This window comes from Strix aluco, chromosome 2 (genome assembly GCF_031877795.1).
Source record: "Strix aluco isolate bStrAlu1 chromosome 2, bStrAlu1.hap1, whole genome shotgun sequence".
Lineage (NCBI taxonomy): Eukaryota > Metazoa > Chordata > Aves > Strigiformes > Strigidae > Strix > Strix aluco.
Window position 1 is genome coordinate 91,719,696 of NC_133932.1, and position 18,604 is coordinate 91,738,299.

An 18,604-nucleotide genomic window follows, 5' to 3' on the forward strand; every position below is an offset into this window, starting at 1 on the left:
CCCATGCTGCAGGCCAGGTTCCCATGTGCTGTTCTGTGGTCACCCTTACTTTACCATGCTATTTTAACACCTTGTCATATGGATAAATTAGATCCTTCCTCCAGGTTTCTTGGGCCCAGCAAGAAAGTTGCTACCAAGAACATAGGAGAGAAAAGACCCTTAAGATCTGAAACCTGGACTTGACACAATCAGAATAGGTCACAACTACAATTTTAAGCATAGTTTTGTTCAACCACATGCTAGACATCCCATAGCTGGGATTCTGGGAGACTTTATCCTGGAAAGCTGTAGCAAGAGGATATCTGTAGGACGTAAGCTAACTGTGGCTTTTCAAAGGCCAAAGCTGAGCAGCTTTTTCCAGAGAGAAAAAGCATATGTTTGCCAAAGCACACGAATTCATATGTACATTATGGGTCTTCAAAAAAAAAGAAAGTCTGAATCTTTTAACATGAGCAAAACAAACTTATTTTTCCATTCCATTACTGTTACCAAACCATTTACAAGTTGATTTAAAAATAAATAATTTTATTGGGCAGAAACAGGCATTCAGCGTGGAAAATTTGAGTTGAAAAGAGCTAAATCAAGGAAGGCTTGTAAGCAACTGAAAAAAGTCTTCTAATAGGAAGCATAAGGCATACTGATTGCTAACTGATGCTAACAACCCAAAATTTACTACTTTTCTGATTTTTTTTCATTATTATCTGACACTAAATGCAGATAACAATCTGAGATCATAACAAGAGGGTGTGAGAGGCACAATTAATATTACAACTTCTAGGCTTTCAGAAATGGCTGAGGGGGAACTGGCTGAAGCTGAAGATAAGCTTTTCTTTGTAAGAGTATTGATGAAATAGATAAAACACATACTGAGTCTAATCTGGGAATCTGGAGATGCTCAAATGACTGTCAAAACAAAATGAGAAATAGAAGAGGAAATACTGTTCCAAAGCCTGCTCATTGATTTAAGCATTTTTGGTGCCAATAGGAATAATAACAATGAAAACCATCTGCTGATCTCTGCGATGAATTCTTTATCTATGCTTGAAAGACTTGTGCAGAGATGGTAAGCTGTGTGCGAGGCTGTAGACAAAACAAGGTGTGTGTGGCAGATGTTTGGAGGGCTCCACTCACAGGAATTAACTGCCACGTTGTTAAAACCTCTCCGGGACTGGAGATCAGCTTCTTGTGGAGATACTGTCATCAGAGCTAACACATTTCTAAATCTTGTGGTTTAATTCATCAACCATTAGCCAAAAATAAAAGTGAGATTCTGAAATGAATGAGGGTTTAAGAAAGGACATTGCCATAATAATTTAATATATACTGACCAAAATATAAATTGATGAATAAACAGAAAATTGATAGAGGATATACTGGATTATTTTTTTCATCCTGTGGAAAATTCCATAAATCCTTGACATCAACTGGTAGGTTTTTTATTGTATACATTGCCTCAATCCAAATCAGGATGCTGCATGCTCACAGCAGTTGTGCTTCCTAAATATTTTTCACAGCGCTGTAGCATACGGTATGTTTAGGAATGGTCTATTTGCATTCACACTCAAGACACTTGACTGTACAGACAGAATGGGCAGAAGAATGCTGAACAAACCAAAGGGTTAAAAAAACCATGAAGATGATTTTATTAGGGTGGCAGAGGTAACCTTAACACCACTCCCATACAGACATTCACATATTGAATAGTCACTGGTTAATAGTGGTAGTGTGAATCAGTAACTAAAATTTTTGCCATTAGTCACACGAGACCACAAGCTTGGCATGGACCTGACAGTGGAGGGACTCAGGACTTCTCTGGGCCTGAGCTAGTTTTAGCAAGGGACTACTGCCTGACCTGTTATCACTTCTGGGGATACAGTGTGGTAAAGGTTCAACAGACCTAGGTAATCATTGTATGAAGTACAACAGCCCTTTATGTTCACAGGATCTTGAGAAGGCTTTTGGGTGATGCTCAGTGAGTAGAAGCAGATCTTGTTAAGAAAACATGTAAAAATAGCCCCAGGTGGCCTCCAAGATCAAGGAGGAAGGGACTACCACCACTATATTGCCCTCCTGAAAACTGTCGGATGCCCAGGACTCATCATGGACCTTTTGCCCTCCATGCACACCCCTCTGCTTGAAGAAAACTGGAGCTATTGGCTGTAGGGCCCACTGGGACACTGGAAGAGTGAGCACAGCTCTAGGAAAAAGGGGTAGATGTTACTAAGTTTTATTTTTTAACAGTGTTAAGAGTATTATTGATTACTTTGGACTATGAATGTTAATAGTATTGGAATTGTCTAAGAGTAACTGTTTGCTGTATTGTGGTTAATCTAACAATAAATTATTTGTTCCACATATATTTATATATATATATGAAGTGTTTCCTTTTGTTCCTAGCAAGATTTCAAGCCTAACAGTAGCTGGGATACAACATGCTTTTCCATATCCTTCAAAGAGGAAATAATAGTGATAGATGGATGCAGACGTTTTAGTGGCAAGCATAATATTTTATATATTATAACTGTGATCAAGAACACAGTTGGCTTTATATGGGCACAGATCAGTGCTTCTGGACTGTAACTAAGCTAGCCTAAAAGATTTCTCTTCATTGGTAACTGTGTTAGGTGTAAGATGTGAGCTGAAATTATTGTAGAGACTGGGATCAAATCATAGGTAAAATTTAGTGTAAATGGCTATTTCTAGAATGCTGCACCTCTCCCTATATGTATATGTATCTATGACTGTATACATCTCTGCCTATCGTGTCCACAGTGCCAGATTCTGAATCTAGCCTGGGGTCTAGCTGTGACTGGGGAACAGCAGAAACCAGTGAGAGAATTGTGAAGGGTTACTCATCTGCCACACACCCTGGCAGGCAAGCGGAGAGGGAGAGGAATCAAATCTCTTCCCAGCACGGGAGAGGAAGAAGGGAACTTGAGTTTGCCCTTAGAGAAGAAAAGAAGCTGCTTTAGATGGTAAAAGTTGTATTTTTAACCGCTGGGTCAGATCACGGCACTTCTTTTGTGCAGAGTGAAAGATGACAATTTCTCTGTAACTGTCAAATCCATTCCACCTGCTCAACTAGAAGGGACTTGTCACATCCCACTCAGATGACGGAGACAATTGGCAGATTTGTAAATTCCCAACAGAGCGGACAACAGTGAGACAAGTCTCAAAGTTCAGACACAGACATTTATTAATTTGTCACAATTTGATACATAATTGGCTAAGTATATAACAAGTTATGGCAAGCGATATAGCATGCCTTGCATTGCTTAATGGTAATAAGGGAAAAGGGGAAAAAGAAAAGAAGAGAGATGGAGAGAGAGGTAGAAATAGACATCAACAGTCTGGGTTCCTGCATCAATCCTGCCAGCGAGGGTTCAGGGAGGCATCTGTCATCTTCTCTTCACTGTACTCTCTCCGGGGCCCCCCTCCCCTCTTTTCCTCCCCTTGATTTATACACACTCTCTGTGGGTCCATCCCCTAGGTCAACCCACATACCTACATATCCCATGTATGGGGAGGGGTGAGGTGTTTCATGGGATGATGTAATTAGCATGATTTTCTTAATCTTCATTAGCATATTCAGGGATGTTAACTTTAATATGTATTTCATGGATAATGAAGCAAAGGTCATTCACCGGACAGATGGCCCTTAAAGCTTGACCAGGTTCACCAGAGCAGAGCTGTCCTGTCTCCACAGGGCTCCCCCCTTCAGCTGCATCCTGTGTTATTTGGGCAGCCTTAACAGCTTCGACCTCCTCACTATTCACCCTGTGACTCATAGTTTCATTACTTTTGAGTGTTTGAGACATTCCTTAGCTCGGAGGGCCTCCACTCCTCCTGCTATCCTTTATCACTTTCTCAGGCTGTTTTTCTCAGCCTTTGTTTCTCACAGGCCCGTTTCTTTCAGGACCTGTTTTTACAAGTCATCTCTCACAGGACTGGAGTCCACTTTTCAAGTAATTAAGGAGTTAGAATACTTCAGAATGCTCTGATGTTGCTCTACATGCTGACTAACAGAATATATGAGAAAAAAAGCCATAAATGAAAAATCAACATAAGTAGAAACTCTGTGAACTTCCGTCCTTGCTCATTTACCCTTCCCACTTTCCCCAGGTGTCATACCAAGAGGTATACTGCAGTGGTGACTGTGGACCTTTTGTTTGGACCTTGCAAGTCAGGTTTGGTCTAGAACCTGTTTTCTGAAAAGTTCAGTACTATAAACTGAAACAACTGATTGAGTTGTCCACTGATGCATTTGCCTCTCTAGATTGCAGCTCCCTGCTTGGTGACTCACAGCAAGTCCTCGATGTGGCCAAATTAGTTTTGCTGGTGGTTTCTAGTTGTACAATTTTTCTTGTCAGTAAGATGTTTGAAGATTATCTGGCAAGGAAGCTAGCAGAGATGTTCTTGTGCGTCTGTTGCCACCTGGAAAATAGGGCTTGAGGAATGTCTCCTTGGTAGAACTAATGGTGCCTTTCAGAGATTAAGGGGTCAATCTGTACCATATGATTGTGTCCTCGGTTAAGCCTTTAACAGGTCGCTGATGACATAAGAGATTTTCATGGCAGAATGCATCAGAAGTGGTAAGAAGCCAGCAGAAGTTTGGGATTCTTCTGAGCAGAGATGGAGGATCCTGATGCCTGCTAAGTAAAATAAGCACAACCCTGTCACTCGTCCCAAACCTGCCTGAACAGAGCTGTATATATTTCAGGATTCTTCCTCTACAAATTCCTTTCAAGTGTACTCAGTATTCAGTAAGAGACTATGCACATCTGCTGTTCCAAGAAGCAAGTTTAATTGCTGATGGGATTTTTTCCCACTAGCATTTCAACCCATCTGCATGTTGCGATTACTGAAGCCTAATTTTGTTTTTGTCTACTTCAACCTTTTCAAGTGATATTCATTAATCCCATCTATGGCATCTCTAACATGTGGGAAATCTGCCTAGAGTAATTACAAAGTATTTCCTCTGCACTTAGTTCTCATATAAGAGTATGGGAAGATAATGAAGGCTGATTGTAGTGTCATCATTCCATTGAGGAAATGAATGATGCTGTTCAACTAACAGCTGGCTTGTTACATAAAAGAAATGACAGATCAGAATAATAAAGGCAAACTCCCCTTTAACAGATCATTCTAATTTGAAAGTCTCAAATAATTGCCTGGAATCCTGGAAATACAGAAAATAGTACAAAAAAGGCCCTTAAATTTGCCCTCTGTATGGTTGTGTGTATACATGTATATATATATATTTGCATGCTTATACGTACATGCATACAAACATATAGTATTTTTATTATTTTTGTATATGAGATATATATATACATTTATGTATATATGTATTGCAGTGAGAGAGCAAGAAAGCTCACCAATAATAGTATTTTTTAATCTGGAATATACATCCTGGGAAATAGAATACAATTAGGGGAAATTTCTTTTTATTTTTAACCGACCTGAAGTGGGAATTTAGGAATGTAAATGATACGTATTATAATTGAAATTAAGGTACAATGGGAGTTTCACCATATAATAATAACTTACACTACAGTGCCTTTATAAAAAATCTTGTGAGGACTTTAATCTCCAGCATATGAATATGAAAAGTAAGAGGTTTTTCTATTTTATATATATTTTTAATATGAGTTTTACACATATAAACATCACATATATAAACATCATATATGTATATATATTATATATAAAAATAGAAAACCTCAGTTGCTAAATGATCCATTTAGAAGTGTCCACTCCTCCACAGATAACATTTGCCATGCTCAGCTCGTACTCTGAGAAGCCAAAGGGCTGATTTTACTGTGTCTTTCTGTCTGAGGATGTGTTCCTAGATAGTCTTTCATTCAGTGTAAACCCTAGAGCTTGACTCCTTTAATAAGGAAGGGATAACATCATATGGCATTATCAGACTAGAGCACCTGATTGCTAATTGGCATTTGAAATAAAGGCAGGCTAATGACAACCAAAATGTGATGTCTTTCACGTCTAAGAATTTCCTTGAATGATCCAAGGAAAATGTCATTCAGCACAAGGTGTGAACTCAAATGATAGAAAATATAAAATTAAATCTAATAACATTACAGATAAATGAGGCACTGGGATTAAGCCTTTGAGAACAGACTTTCTCAGCAGCACCAGCTACATTCCTAACTAGATACAGGAGACTGTGGAAAAATTCTTCACGTGCTCTCATTGTACATTTGCAAGCTGCAGCAACTGACATAATCTGGGCTCTTGGGATCTGCAAATAAGATGGACCCCAAGAACAGAATCACAGAACAATACCGGTATCTAGACCAGCCTCCTGCTCCAAACAGTGTCTGCTGGGATAAATTCCAAGGACGGAGACCACACAACCTGTCTAGGCAACATGTTCCACTGCTTGACTGTCCTAGTAAAAAAAGACACATTTTTTATTTATGCATTAATGTTTGCCAATGGGATAGCACAAGCTAAAATCAATGCATAGAGCATTTAACAAAGAAACCCAAGTAGAACATAAAATCCTGTTAGAGAGGGCAATAAAGTAGTTTAAATTGAGTGTATACAAAGTCTTCATGAAAGGCTAGCTTCAGGAAATGGTAGAATGAAAATGTAACTTAATTCAATTAGGTTTTTATTATTATTCATAAATGAAGAAATAGGGATCTATATTGCCATAGCAACAAAATACCATATGTTATTTCTATATAAATTTGAAAATGTAGTATTCTCTCATGAAATTAAAACCAGAGCCCAGGAGCACAAAGAACATTAAAGTAATGCATTTATAATGGGAAACTGATAATTTTCTGACCAATTGGTTTTGGCTCCAAATTAAAAGATTGTCTAAAGGGATATTTAACACTGAAGTTGATTTTTGAGAAGTATCCTTTCACTCCAGAACGAAAAACGATCTCAGAGTCCAATTTTTGCCTAAGAACCACACATGTAGCTTTGTAGAAATAATGTCACCTGATAGCTCAGGGCATAACTCCTTTTAAAAAAATTGGTTGTGTAGACAGAGGTGTAAGCTATGCTGCACGTGTGAACTGATTCTGCCTCTTGAAAATGTAGCTTCTAATGATGTTGTTAATCCCAGATTTAGTGAATAAATTTAGTGAAAGGCTTTTACTGAAAGTCATTTTATACAGCAGAGAGATACCTCCATGCACTTAGAACTAGATCAGACAATCCTGAGTTGCTAACCTCTGAACATGATGTAAGCCCTCCAACCTGAATGCCTCTTATTACCAATCTAAACCCAACTGCAAATTTAAAGTAGTAAAGGTTGGAGCACAAATCAGAGTGAAAGTATCTTCAATCTTTTAGCTAGTGGACAGCATTTGCATTTAGCATTTCCGTATCCCATTTGAATTCAGACATCAGATGAAGTTGAGTTCTTAATGGTAACTCAAAATGTCTTTTTATTAGCAGCAGACTCCTTGCAGCTCTCATGAAAGTATCAAAGCAAGGAGACTGAGTAATAACCTCTTCTACTCCTTATTCTTTTAAGGTCTGGATCTTAAACTCTGCTGCTTGTGTTAGAAATCACATCAGACTGTAAGAATTTGGGGGCTTTCAGGAAAAGATAAAAGAAGGTAATTTGAATTCAAAATTTTTCACCTGACCTGCTCTTATTGATGTCACTGGAAGTTTGTCAGACTTAAGTGTAGCATAGTGTGTACAAAGGCACAATGCTGACTCTCTGTTCTGAGTGAATGCTCCCAGATGACTGGGTCTCTCATCTGATGTACCTTTTTAATTTTCAGTAACTGGGATAGACTGCTTGCTCTTTTCTCTGCTGATTTGACAAGGGTAGACATTTTATATTATATATTGAGTGTCATATTAATAATTCAGAATTTAGTTCTGTTAGTGAATAATTATATCAAGACCAAGAGAAATAAGGAGATAGATGTGACACATTTTATTTCTTGATAAATTTTTAAGTCTTTAACAATAAAAAGATATTTCACTGCTATTTCAGCTTTATCAATTAAAAGTTCTCTGAAATTTTATGCATTCATCCTCATCACATTTTTCCAGTTCTTCGTATTTTCTCGATGTTTCAGAATCTAGTGGTGAGCTTAGCATATAAAAGTACAATATTTAGAGAGTAATCAATGCCAAGTGGCCTTAAATTGCATGATACTGCCAGTTTTGACTGATGAAATGCCAGCTGCTGTTGTGTCAGCAGCACATTCTTATCAGTTACAGAGCAGCCACTGGTTGCACAGTATTTCCAACTGACCAAGGAGATATTTCTACCAAAACACTCCCTGTTTCAGCTGCTAGCAAACCACCAAGGAATGCCTGAGTGTTGGGGAAAAAGAAATTCATGCTGCATGCATTGCTAAATTGGTAATTGCTACCACTTCTGTACTGGACTCAATAAATATAGAAAAGATGGGGTATGGACAGAGAAGAAGAATATAAGATCTTTGAATTACTTTCATTTAAATTAGACTCTTCCCAGTCCACTGCTGTATAAGAGTCTGGATTTGAATGTTACAGTTGTGAAATAAATCTATTATTGACCAAAGTTTTTTGAAACTTTTGGTAAAATTTTCAAAGAACCTGAAAGGAATTAAGCACACACAGCTAAAATGAAGAAGAAATAAGGTGCTCAATTCTTTTAGGTCAGAGAAATATATTTACTAAGCCAAAAACATACAGATATGTCTGGTTTACATATCAAAACAATGCAAACCTTAGATACAAAATCCAATGCTCAGTTTTCACTTTCTCCAAAATAGAGTGACTTTTTACTTTGAATTTCCCTGGACACTTCTAGTCTTGCCCTTGGTTATTTTCTTCTCTGTTTGCCCTAATCTGAGCACCCTTTTTCCTAATTGACCTCTATATCCTTAGTACAAAGCAGACACAATCTTGCCTGAGCAAGCACAAGTCAGGACTGTCCCTGTCCACATTAAATACTGGAAGCAAAATGGCCAAGGTCCAGCTTGAGCAATCTGGCTTCTGGGATCCTGGTCCATTACAGTAACACAACTTTCACAAGGGGATGGGTAAACTCAGGGTAGCCTGCAGCCTGTCACAGCACTCTGCCTGCAATAACAGCAATAAATCACTTTAAATTACTGCAGAAGGGAATTCTAGCCACTAGGTCCTTGCATATAAAGTATTCTTTCACCCTTGTACTTTTTCTCATGAAAGTAAACCATGTGCGGTGCTGAAGTATCTGCATGACTCAATGTGGGCACCTACCCTAAGGAGACAATCTCCAGTCATGGACTCCAGATAGACAGAGGCCAAGATTATGGCTGTTGAGATGGCAACAAGATGCTCTTGTGCTTACTTTTTCATATTATCTAATGGAAGTGGCACCTGCTCAGATCCTGCTTCATGTTGCACAACCCTTCACCCAATATAGGAAGCCTAATCACAAATCTGGAGGAGGAATCCAGCCCCTGAAACGCTGTTGCAACACAATTTGTTTCCACAGCTAGAGATTAACTAAATCTTCTATATAACAGCTGAATCCTATAGCACTCATCACAAGACTACTCAGGCCCTGATCTGCTTGAAAACTTTGAGTTTGTTACCAGCAGTTGTAACGTTGGTCTTTCATTGAAATGTTAAAGCATCTGAGCCACTAAAGGAAGAAAGAGATCCTCTCCAGGGAATTTCAGAATGCATCTGATCTCCTGAGAAAATAAGATTGGAATCTGATAAGGCCGAAAAGGTGAATGAGAAAAGTATGAACTTCAGGAATGAATACACGCTCTCTTAAATACAGATACATCTAGACTGAAATCCAGTCAGCCTGACTTACACATATAGCATGCCCATATACCATTTCTAGCAAAACAGCCTTCCAAAATAAGAGCCTCAGTTTTCTATAACGGGAGAACCCATAACCCTAAATTTTAGTCCCTAAACTAGATGGTCAGGGGCATTTGGAGGATTCCTCTGCCCATCAGGGAAGATCCCAATGTCAGACACTTAACACAGGAACACCAGATTCTTACCTGGAATTTTTGTAACAAATGCCACTGTATTTTAAGGAGAAGCTTAGGAATATTGTCCATGTGGCAAGAAGGGACTTTCTTAATTTCCTGATATTATAAGCAATCACATTGCATAATTCTCTTCAAAAATGTCAACTCCACCTTTCAACCAGTCCGATTTGGAACTCCCTCTACCAGATCCATTGCAGAACCTGCTCCTCTCATGTTTTTCTTCTAAAAAACAAACATGGAGTCAGGTAACTGGACCACAGAGCAAAATGTGGGAAGGAACAGTAGTGGAAACTAAGAAGGGACAAGCTCTGTTCCTTCTATCTCTCTTTATTTTTTATTTAAGTTTGTGTTTTAGTCCTACTGAAGATTACTCAGGATATTTTCTATTTTATTTGGCACTCTGGTTGTAGTGTTCATGAAATGTGAGTTCAAAACCAAGTGGCAGCACACCTGCTTAGTGTGGGATAACTAAAAGATGGATCTCAACAGAATTAACAGACAATGTCTAAAATGCCCATAAGGGATACACCCAGATGGAAAAGTTATGTTTCCTTATGGTAACTCCCCAGTTACACGCATTGTAGTGTATGTGAGGTGCTGGGAAGTAATAATGGAGGAACTACATTAAAACAGAGGGCCTAATCTTTAAAAATTGAAATGGGCAGTTTGAGCAAATTATAAATTAAAAAAAGGATAATATTGTTGATATACTTTTTCATTGACTAATTCTGTTTTCCATCCTCAGACAAAGACTATTAATAGTTTTCAAATTGGTAACAACCAAGCCTGATTTTTTTGCTCAGCTCAACTCTCAACCTGAAGCGTAAATACTAGATGATTTCCCGAACCAAAAAAATGGATTGTAAATGCCATTTAGGTTGATTGTCTGCAATTCAGATGAATGGATTCAAATTGTGGAATTCAACAGCTACGCCCCTTTTAGGATCCAAACATCATGCTAAGAACTATCCAGTCCACAATGAACAATTTCATATTTCTTCTGTGTAACTACACACAGTACAATAGTGGATATAAAAATCCCATCCAATTCTGCTGTGTAACTACACACAGTACAGTAATGTATACAGAAGTCCCATCCAAATGCACAGCTTCACCTCAGAATCTGTCCATCTTATGATATGATATGCTACTCTGATCTGCATTCCCTGGAAAAGGAGTTGATTTGTGAAGCAGTGGGCCTGCAACTCTCCCTATGCATGTGTTCCTTTTTACATGATAAGTGAACAAATACAAGCTGTGCAGCTACTCATTTACCTCTTCAGCCTGGGCTGAGAAGTGCAGAAGGTGCTAGCTGAACACTGAACAACATGAAGTTGTCGCTGAGTTAAATTAGTACATTAATATGGGAAGTTACATGGTGTCATAATGGAGGTTGGGAACAGGAATAACTCAGTGGTCTTTTGATGCAGCCCTGAAGAATAGAATAGAATAGAATAGAATAGAATAGAATAGAATAGAATAGAATAGAATAGAATAGAATAGAATAGAATAGAATAGAATAGAATAGAATAGAAATCATGTCAGTTGGAAGGGACCTACAATGATCATCTAGTCCAACTGCCTGACCAATTCAGGGCTGATCAAAAGTTAAAGCATGTTGTTAAGGGCATTGTCCAAATGTCTCTTAAACACTGACAGGCTTGGGTCATTGGCCACCTCTCTAGTAAGCCTGTTACAGTATTTGACCACCCTCTCAGTAAAAAAATACTTCCTAACATCAAGTTTGAACCTCCCCAATGCAGCTGTGACCCATTCCCATGGTTAATGTCATGACTTATTTCCTTTGTAATTTCAAAGATGGAATGTGTTCTTCTAAACTTCATCTAGGTTCTTTTATATGGAATTTCTGAGTTTCCTACTTGTCTGCATACCTACTCTTTATACACATGCTTACAGAAACACCTACAGGGTACCAAGAATATACTTAGATCTTTGAGTGGATTATGCAATTTTAGCATGTGTAGGCTATATGAAAACAAATGATTTAAACAGAATACTAACTTAAATAGAAAAGTAAAAATTAGGCAGAGAGAGTTCTACAGATTTAGCAGACTGTTAGTAGCAGGTCTTTTCTTTTTAGTAATTTTGAAATTTAAAAAAAAAAAGATTAAATGAAATTTTGAAATAAGATGTCCTTCCAAGCAAATAATGAGCAAGCCTTTAGGACAGTACTTGACAATGATTATTTTCTCCACTTGCTTTTTTTAGCATTTGAAATTTGCCAGTCAAAGTAGCACTTTGAGGAATTTCTCACAAAAAAGTAACAGAAATTAAAAAATGAGAATGTAATTAAAGGGTGCATAAATATCAAGTAGAAAGAAGGAAAGAGCCACAATTATTATATTTTCCTTCACCCACTGATTATGTCATCAAAGATAATTTCTGTTTACTTTCTTCTGTTCTGTGAAACATTAGAAAATGGAGCTTCTTTCTTGTGTCTAATACATTTCACATATGAGGCATTACAGTGATGTTTCTATCACACTTCAAAACAGTTTGGAAGAAGCTGATTTCTTTTTCTGACACATAAAAATTCCCCCAGAAAGGCACAATTAAATTGCTGAGGGTCAGTCGTTGCTCCCTTTATCCAGGTATTTGGAAGTTTGAATGATTAAAAAGACAGACATACTTCCACTATGTTTGGGGCATAATCAGTTATGCAGGGAGTTAGAAAAACAGATTTTAAACAACTTTCCACCTCTATTTGTATTTAACAGGGTTAAATGTGTTTTGTATAAAACAGAATTACCAGATCTATGTCTGAGAACCTCAGTGCATGTCAAGTCTTGCTGATAGTACACCCTCTGTTCAAAGTCAGTTTTAAAAAATCATTTTGTTCAAACTGCTGTCTGACAATACAGTCTAAACATGTCACTTAAAATGTTATGTTAGATACCCACTCAGAAAGTTTTGGAGAGTCTTAGCAATGGAAGTTCAACAGGCGGAATGGGTTCCAAGTAGTAGGAGATGCTTTAATAGCTGCAGAATGAGACAACAATGTATCTTGGATGACTTGTGCAATTCAGGTCTAAAATAAATCTTGGCAAACAAAAAACTCTGTGATGTGAGCAGTGCTGGAGAAGCACTGGATATGGATTTTTATTGGGTACTATTTTTTGTGCTTTTTTTTACCTTTTTTTTTTTTGGTAGTTGCTATTTCATTTGAAAAAATCCAATTTGACTTTGAAGTGGTGGAGCACATTTTCTTCAAAATCTATAGAAGGTTGTTAAAGAATTTATGCTTCTGTATCCCTGCAATACTTGCTATGCAAGCATCTCAGTGCACCCACAACATTGTTATAATCAGATCCCTTCAAAATCAACTGCATGTTTCAGCAGAAACTGGATAAAAATGACACTTTCACTGATTTCTACAATTTATTCCATACTAGTAGCAATACCAAAGAAATCAAGAAGGTTTTCTTGATGCAAAGATGCAGATAGAAAGTCAACATGCTGAATGAATCAGAAATGAGACAAAACAAGCCAGTGTGTAGCTGAACATAGAAGTTTTATTTTGCTACAGTATCTGACAACATAATCACACTGACACCAATTCCTAAAGTCTGCACATTTCTGGGTATTAACATTAGGTTCATTTTCACTGCAAACCAGCTAATAATGTGATCCTGTTTGTGCTTTGGTTTAAGCCATGTAGCTTCTCTTCTCAGAACACTCCAAAACAGAAATTCTTCATATTCTTCTTTCTCTGCAATATCTCAGAAAACTTCATAAGGCTTCATATTAAAGTTACTGCCTTAAGGCTATCAGATTGCTTATCCACCCCAAAAAATCATCTCATGTCCTCAGCTAAAAATCTTATTAAACATAATGAAGCGGAAATCAATCTCTTTATGAAGTACAGAGATATTTTTCACATTAAAATAATACCTCACAGTATTGTGACAAATAATATGTATAATTGTTACTTTGCAATTTCCTTTTTTGCACGATGACAGAAGAATTTATACCAGAAGAAACCCCTGAAGACCATCTAGTCCAAAAGTGGACACAGGTCCAGATGTGGTCTGACAAGTGCCAAGCAGAGGGAATAATCACTTTCGTAGACCTACTCTTTATGTTCTGTATCATAGCCCAGCATGGCTGACCTTCATTGCCATAAAGGCATGGTGCTGTCTCACATTTGTTTTGCTGTGCACAAGGACCTCAGGTCCTTCTCATCAACGCTCTGATCTAATCAGTCAGTTCTCAACCTGCACTGCTCAATGAGGTTGTTCTGCTCCAGATCCAGGACTTTCCATTCATCTTTAATGAACTTCTTCAGGTCCTTGTCAGCCCAGTCTTCCAGATTGTCAAGGTTCCTACAAAAGGTGGATGTTCTCACCAGCTATTCACCCCAATTTTGCGTCATCCATTAATATGTCGAGGGTATATTCCTTCCCACAGTCCAGAATGGTAATGAAGACATTAAAGAGTATTAGGCCCCATATCAACCCCAGTAAATACTGTATTTCACTGACTACCAGTTAGACTTTGAACCATAGACCAGTAACTCTTTGAGCCCAATGGTCTAATTAGTTTTTCAACAGGTTGAAGTCTAGTTCATTCACGCTACAGTCTATAATTTGGCTGCAAGGATGCTGTGGGAAACCATTTCAAAGGCCTTGGAAAGCCAAGATAAATTACATGCTCTGCTCTCCTCTTGTCCACATAGCCAGCATTTCATCAGAGAAAGCAACCATGATGATCAGACATTATTAGTACTAGGAAAATCCATGTTGTCTGCTCCCAATCACCTTCTTGTTTTTCATTTGCTAGGAAATAGCTTCCATGAAGACAGTCCCCATAACTATCACAGGAACTGAGGAGAGGCTGACCCTCCTGTAGTTACCTAGATCCTCCTTCTTGTTCTCTTCCTGAAGATGGACAGTCTTCAGAAAGTTCCCCTGACTGCCAAACCCTTTGAAAAAACATTAAAAATAAGCCTCAAAGTAATATAGACAACAGCTGAGATTCATCCTGTTCAGTTCCACTGGCTTGTCTATTTTCAGTTTACTCTAGCTCATTCCTCTCCTGTTGCAGGTAGCACTTCTCTCTGTCTCACTGTTCTACCAGGCACAAAGATCTGAGACTGGCAATAAAGACTAAGACTTACTTTCCAGAACAGACAAAGGCAAAGAAGATATTGTGTACCTCCAACATTTCCATGTCATTTGTCATCAAACTGCACACCCCATTCAGTAGCAGACCTCAATTTTCATGGTTTTCTTTTGCTGTGAAAGTACCAATAGGATCTTTCTAATTGTGCTTCATATTCCTCTCTAGTTTCAGCTGCAGCTGAGATTTGATTTTCCTCATGTCATCCTTGCCTTCCTGGTCAGCTCAGTCAGGAGGTTACCCTTTCAGTCAAGCTGGTTTTCTGCTGCACTGTCTGCACATCAGGATGGACTGCTCTTGAACTTTGAGGAGGTTGTTCCTGAAGATCAACCAGCAGTCTTTGACCCCTTTAAACATCACAGCAGCCTCCCATGAGTATCAGTTCTCTGGACTTTCTTGAAGTTCACTGTCTTGAAGTTCACGGTCATTATTCTGGTAGCTGCTTTCCTTCCTTTCTTCAGGTTATTCAGCAATATCATCTCATGATCACTGCAGCAAAGGCTACCACTGGCTATCACATCCCCTCAAGTAGACTGATCAGAGCACCTCTCTGTCAGTCCATCCAGCACCCCTGTCACAAAATTATCTGTAGAGCTCTCTTGACTTGTTTCTAGCACTCATCTCTCCTCCCAACAATAGATAACTCAGAAGGAATAGGGTCGCAAAACTTCATTCACTTCTGTTTTTTCTAATTCAAACACATTTGAAGTTGTCTTTAGCCATTTTTATGAGACGGAGTCTAACATGGATTATCAGATTTCCTCACTGAATTCTTTAGCTTTCATGTTTATATATAATGTCAGTTTGGGAGGTATGGTTCAGCTCAATCAAAAATTACATTTGATGCAGTAATTCCTGGAAGTCCTCATGACATGGTGTTAATGAGAAATCAAATGAGGTGAGTAGAATGATACCTTGCAGCCTTAGAAGTCAATTACTTGGAGGACATGGAGAAATGATTTAGTTAAAATAAGAATGTTTTGGCCTTCCAGCAGTATTCAATCCCAAACTGAAGTGAAATAAAAAAACCCATTCTCTCTTTTCTTTAATATCAGAACTGCTTTATTGTTGCCAATGTCTAAAGAAAAGCTATCAATCATTTATGAAAACATTGAGTTTGTCTCGCATATTTCTCGTGCAAATGAAGGCAGTCAGAAACTTGAGAAAGAGACTCTCAAGTATTCTCACACAATTCTTTGTATTGTTGAGTGCTTGTCCTAACTCAGTTATAGATTTAAAAGGAGCAAAAAGTAAAGGAATGTAGTTCTCCTACTAGCATTAGATGTGTCACATTTCCTGTTAAGCTAGGTGACTACAGCACTGTAGTCATATAGACCTCACTACAAGACAACAACTTACCTGTCCTGCCAATTTGCATCTACAGACACTTTATTGTTTCAACATTTGGCATTTGACTCATGCTGTTAACTTATTTCTCACACAGAATTTTGCAGATGCACCTTTGATTAAAGTATAAAGACCATCCCCATTTCCATTTCTTCTTGGTTGTGTGCTTTCATGATAGTTTCTTTTTTCTCCTTTCAGAAAAACTTAGTGCACAGTAGATTATCCCCTTGCTAAATTTATAGGCTTTGGTCTTAACCTTTGTGAAACTGAAATTTCATCTCAACTACAACATCCCTCATCTCCCAGCATAATCAGAGATGTGCTGCTTTAATGTTCTGTTGATACTGGAAAAAAGAGAACAATGACCTTTGTGTTAATTAGCCCACAGAAGCTACTAAAATGGAAAGTGTGGAACTTAGCAGGGTGCTAGGTTACATATTCTACCCATATTTTATGTTAATTATGGGCTCAAATAAATGTTGCTGTACACGTTAGTAGCCTTCTAACTCCTCCATTTTAGTTTGGGCAAGTGTATATTTCCTCCCTTTTTATTTATTTTTTTTTTTTTTTAAATTCAGGTGAACTAGAGCATTAGAAACTGATCAGGGGCTTGTGTACATGGTGCTGAGTGATTCACTATACTATTTTCTTCTTTCTCAAGATACTCTCGTGACACATTCCCTTTTTATTTTTTGATAATATAGAGTTAAGCCATTATCTATGTCATTACAATAAAAAACCTCATAAACATGCAAATTGGATCTTTTCAACATGCAAATTGTGCCTTTTCAGATACCTCAGCAGTGTATCTACCTGAACTGTAACAATAAAATTGCAGCACACTTCTAAATAAGTACAATTGTCAGATTTTCCACTCTCAGCCACTACCCTTACAATGAAACTGCCCAGAGTCACTGGTTGGCTTGTTCTTGGCTGAGTCAGCAGTTCCTTAAGCCCCTTCAGAGGTGACCATTTTGCTCTGATAATACATTATCTTCAATTTATTACTTGAAATGTTATTTGGCAGTGAAGCTAACAGAGAGATTGTCAGGTAAGAGTGATGTTGTCAGCTTGAAAGCACAGTCATACATCCATTACTGCGCAGATACAGAGTTGAAACTGCACGAGTTTCCACTGCAACAGGACCTGTCAATCTGCACATGTCACCTGCTCTAATTAAAGATTTTGGGAGCAGGTGTCTGCAAATGCGGCAAAGGTTTCCTAGAAGGTAATGATGCAGAAATAAAAACCTGACTGATGTGCCCATTACAGAATGGTCAAGGGCAACAAATTTAGTTTAAAAGCTTGTTTATCTGCATGTTTTCATTAACCAGATGACTTTTTGGTGGAAGTTGACCAAAAGGTCTCTCTTGACTCCTTTTTCTTCAGAAAATACATATAATATATGTCATCAATACAGACACTTCAGGTCCTTCACCTGGCACCTTTGTTTAAGAAAAAATTTAGGCTGGAAAAAACAAAAATCTTATTCACTTTATTAAAAGGTGGGAAAACATATTTTCTGCTCTCTTTCTCAATTTTCAGAAATTTGTCTGCATCATGATTACATTTGGTGTCCTCTCTGAAAGAGGTCTTCTACCTGTAGTCTTGGAGAGGGCTCTTCAGTGAAAATAATCCCTAGAAACTTTGTCTCTAAATCTCAGAGCTCTGTGGATGACTTGCAATAAATAGCAGGAAGATCAAAGGAGGATTAGAGACTGTCTGTGAAGAACATGAACAGGAATGACAAAAAAAAAAGGCACTAGTATTAACTTAGTTAAATTCCCAGCATGAAAATAATAAAGGAAAAAAACTCTTCACCTTGTTCAAATTTGTTGGATTCATTGCCTAATAAAAGAGTTCCTGTATTCCTGTGTTACTATTGTCCTGTTGTCCTATACACCAGATAGGAAGACACTCCTGCTGATCATTTCATGCTCATGAGTAGATTATATGTCCTAAACTCAAAGAATAGGAAGCAAGAATTTTAAATGTTCCGTTAAATATAGTAACATTTTAAGATTTAGAGAACATCTTAAGATTTATAAAAATACACACATAAAACAAAGTAGAAGACCTTCTCCATAATTATTATTTCTCTCCTTGACTTTTCCTCTTTCTTCCTTAACAAAGCT